Source organism: Penaeus monodon, chromosome 37 (assembly GCF_015228065.2).
Source record: "Penaeus monodon isolate SGIC_2016 chromosome 37, NSTDA_Pmon_1, whole genome shotgun sequence".
Taxonomy (NCBI): domain Eukaryota; kingdom Metazoa; phylum Arthropoda; class Malacostraca; order Decapoda; family Penaeidae; genus Penaeus; species Penaeus monodon.
The window spans coordinates 10,192,958-10,197,957 of NC_051422.1; positions in this window are offsets into that span (position 1 = coordinate 10,192,958).

The window sequence follows — 5,000 nt, forward strand, 5'->3', positions numbered from 1 at the left end:
ATTATTATTATTATTTTGTTGTTGTTGTTGTTATCATCATTATCATTATTATTATTATATTATTATTATTATTATTTTATTATTATTGTTAATTTTATTATCATTATCATTATTATCATCACTGTTATCGTTATCATCATTATTTTTTTATTATCATAATTATTGTTGTTGCTGTTATTCTCATCATTATCATCATTATTATTATTATTATTATTATTATTATTATTATTATTATTATTATTATTATATTTATTATTATTATTATTATTATTATTATTATTATTATTATCATTATTATTATTGTTATTATTATTATCATTATTATTATTATTATCATTATTATTATTATTATTATTATTATCATTATTATTATTATTATTAGTAGTAGTAGTAGTAGTAGTAGTAGTATCATTATTATCATTTTCATCATCATTATTACTATTATCATTGTCATTATTATTATGATTAACATTATTATCATAATTATTATTATCGCTATCACTATTACTATAATTATTATAATCGTTATCATTATTGTTATTATTATCATTATTATCGTTTTTTTTACTATTATTATTATCATCATTACTATTATCATCATTATTATTATTATAATTTTTGTTGTTGTTATTAACATTATTAATACTATCATCATTGTTATCATTATTACCATTATTTTCATTATCATTACTGTTATTATTGTTGTTGCTATTATTTTTTTTCATTATTGATATCATTATTATCATTATTACCTTATTAGTATTATCATTATTATTATTATTATTGTTGTTGTTGTTGTTGCTGTTGTTGTTGTTGTTATTATTATTATCATTATTATTATTATTATTATTATTATTATTATTATTATTATTATTAGTTCATTATTTTCATTGTTATTATTGCTATTATTATTATTATTTCATTATTATTCACTATTATTATTATTATTCACTATTATCATTATTATTCACTATTATTATCATTATTATTATTATTTTATTATTATTATTATTATTGTCATTATTATTATTTCATTATTATTATTATTATCATCATCATTATCATACTTATGATTACTATTATTATCTCTATTATTCTTATTATCATTGTTATTATTCTCCTTATCATTAGTATTGTTATTAATGTTATTATTATTAACATTGTTATTATCGTTGTCATTATTATCGTTATTGTTGTATTACTGTTATTATTGTTTCTATTAATATCATTACTATTATTACTGTTATTGTTATTACTCTTACTACCATTATTATTATTACTGTTATTTTTTATCATCATTATTGTTATCAGTATCACATCAATATTATTATTTTATTTTTTTTTATCATTATCATTGTTAATTATTATTGATATTATTATAATTATTGTTATTGTTATCTTCATCATCACTACCATTATTACCACTATCATTATCATTATTGTCATGATTATTATCATTGTTATATAGCACCATTCTCATTATTAATATTACTTTTATTTTTATGATTATCATTATTATTATCATCCTAACCATTATGATTATTATTATCAATAATCATTGTCATTATCATTACAATTATTATAGTCATACTCATCATTAGCCTCATCAATATCATTGTCATTATGTTCATCGTCATTATTAATAATTTTATTACTATCATTATGAAGGTCATCATTATCCTTTTTATCATTATCATTACTATCATCATTATTATTATCATCATTATTATCATTATTATTGTTGTTATTATTATCATATTATCATTATGATTATTTTTATCATTATCATTGACATCACCATCATTATTATCTTTACTATTATCATCTTTCTCGATGTTATTAATATCATTAATATTACTTTCATTATTATCCTTTTTCTTTTTTTTTTTCCTTCAGTTTTCCTGCGCATTTTACTTCTCCTGAAATGGCCTTTTTCTTATTTTTCTTTCTTCCTTTTTTATTCCTCCACTTCTTCGTCTTTATTTCGCTTTTATATTTATTCTCTTTCTTATTCTTCCTCATTATGTTCTCGATTGATTCATGCTACTGTTAATATGTTCTCCCTCACTATTATTATTTTTTACTATCGATATATTTATCTATTTCGTTATCTATTGCTTTCCTTTCTAATTCTTTTACTTTCTAGTATCGACTCTTAAGTTCTCTTGGTCATTGTTTATTACCTTTTCATCATTTATTTTCCTTTCTTCTTCCATTTCTTCCCTAATCATTTTATTTTATTCTTCTTCCCTCGTCTTTTATTATATTCCCTTTCTGCCCTCGCCTCTTCTCCCTCCTCTTCTCCCTCTTCTGTTAGGCCTCAATGTTCTCACTCCCCTTCATTTCTCTTTCCCATTATCATCTATTTCCTTTTCTTCTCGGCTCCCATCTGCTTTTCTGGCGATGGCAGATGAGAGGGAGAGATGGATAAGGCGAGGGAGAAGGGGAGGGAGAAGGGGAGAGGAGGAGAGAGGGTGAGGTGGAGGAGAGATGGAGAAGGAGAAGAAAGGGCAGGGGGAGTTGGGGATGCGGAGACGAGTGGAGAGGGGGAAGGGGAGATGAAAGAGAGGGGGAGATGAGAGAAGGGGGGGGGCTTAATGCTCCCGGATATAGCTAAGGCTCATGTATAGCGTGTGTATGTGAGCAAAATCCTTCTTGATGGTATCAGGATGCATACGTATGTGTATTGTGTGTGTTTGTTTGTGTGTGCTCTATGTGTGTGTCACTGTATGTATGCGAGCGCGTAAGTAAATATGTGTGCCAGTGTGGCAGGCGGTAAGGCATAACAAATAAAGACATAACTCCCATATACCTACATTCAGGGTAGGCACATTGCACAGCAGAATCAATCCACGCGAGCCTATGACGTCACGTTTGCAAGCCTGTTGTTCTGGAAAGCGGCGTTGCCACACACGCGCACACACACACACACACACTCACACACACACACACACACACACACTCATACACACACACACACACACACACACACACACACACACACACACACACACACACACACACACACACACACACACACACACACACACACACACACACACACACGCATGCACACACACAGAGGAAGAGAATCAATCGCTCACGATTATGATGTCATATCGATCCCATGATGTTCCCCTACACGATGTTGTGATATTGTGAGTGTTATGCGGCCGCGTCTGGGTGAGCGTGAGTATGATTGCGTGAGTATAGGGGCCGCGGGTGTGGCGAGTCCCTAATGAATATGGCCGAGGGAAGTGACTGGCGGGGGGGCAGGGGGGACTAGTCGACGGAAGTGACTGGTCAAAGGAAGACTAACCGAGGGAAGCGACTGGCAGAGGGAATAGAATGACAGAGGGAGGTGACTGGTAGTATGAAGTGACTGGTCGAGGAAAGTGACCGGTCAAAGTAAGTTACTGACAAAGTGAGTGAGTGAGTGGCAGAGAAAAGAGACGGGGAAGTGAATGATAGAAGGGAAGTGATTGGCAGAGGCAGGTGACCGGCCGAGAAAAGCGAGTGCCACATGAAAGTGTCTGGCAGAGGGAAGTGACTGACAGAGGGCAGTGACTGGCAGAGGGAAGTGTCTGGCAGAGGGAAGTGACTGACAGAGGGAAGTGACTGGCCGAGGGAAGTGACTGGCCAGCGGAAGCAGCTGACAGATGAACGTGACTGAAAGAGGGAAATAACTGGCCGAGAGAAGTAACTGGATGAGGGAAGTGAACGGCCGTGGGAAGTAATTGGCTAAGAGAAATGTGGGTAATTAAGCGAATGTATTTATGGCTACATGTGCGCATGTGTGTGCATACATGTGTGCGTACGTGTGTACATACACATTTGTGTACGTATTTTACAGTAATGATTGAAAATTCATTTTAACAGGATATCGCAACCAATGAAAAGCAACACAAAAATACAGCACATATCATATGTTCCTTATCAGAAACTAAAACTATCAGTACGCTCAACGCCTTATCAAATTTAGTTAATTTAGTAGATTCAGTATCCAGTAAAAGCCAAAGAAACTTAATGAAACAGTAAGGTGATAAGTAAACAGCTGATAGTCATTTGGATGTGACATTCGCCCCTTCGCCCGCCATGACGCTAGAAGCCCGGAAAGTTTGTTTTATTTCCTACCGGCAAAATATAATGTAATTTAGGATTTGTTTCAGCGTGCTTGGTAAAGGAGGTAGAATTTACCTGTGTTTGCTTTTTCTGTGGAGAGCTGTTAGATTAAATATCTGCGCATTTGTGTGGTTAATCTCTCTCTCTCTCTCTCTCTCTCTCTCTCTCTCTCTCTCTCTCTCTCTCTCTCTCTCTCTCTCTCTCTCTATATATATATATATATATATATATATATATATATATATATATATATATATATATATATATGTATATATACATATATATATAAATATATATATTATATATATATATATATATATATATATATATATATATATATATATATGAGGCCGCTGTAGCCGAGTGGTTAAAGCATCGGACTCAAGACTGTCACGACGGCAATCTGAGTTCGAGGGTTCGAGTCACCGACCGGCGTGTTGTTCCCTTGAGCAAGGAACTTCACCTCGATTGCCTACCTAGCCACTGGGTGGGCAAGACAGCCCAAGTCGGTGCCGGTCCCAGGCCCGGGTGAGTGGAGAAGGATTGGCGTCAGGAAGGGCATCCGGCCATAAAAGATATCTGCCAGAACCAAATCATCATGGCGACCCCATATAAAAATGGGATAAAGCTAAGAAAAAAGAAAGAAATATATTTATATATATATATATATATATATATATATATATATATATATATATATATATATATATGTATATATATGTATATATATATGATAATATATATATATATATATATATATATATATATATATATATAGAGAGAGAGAGAGAGAGAGAGAGAGAGAGAGAGAGAGAGAGAGAGAGAGAGAGAGAGAGAGAATGATACTAATGCTAACTCAACGAGCAATGATAGTGACG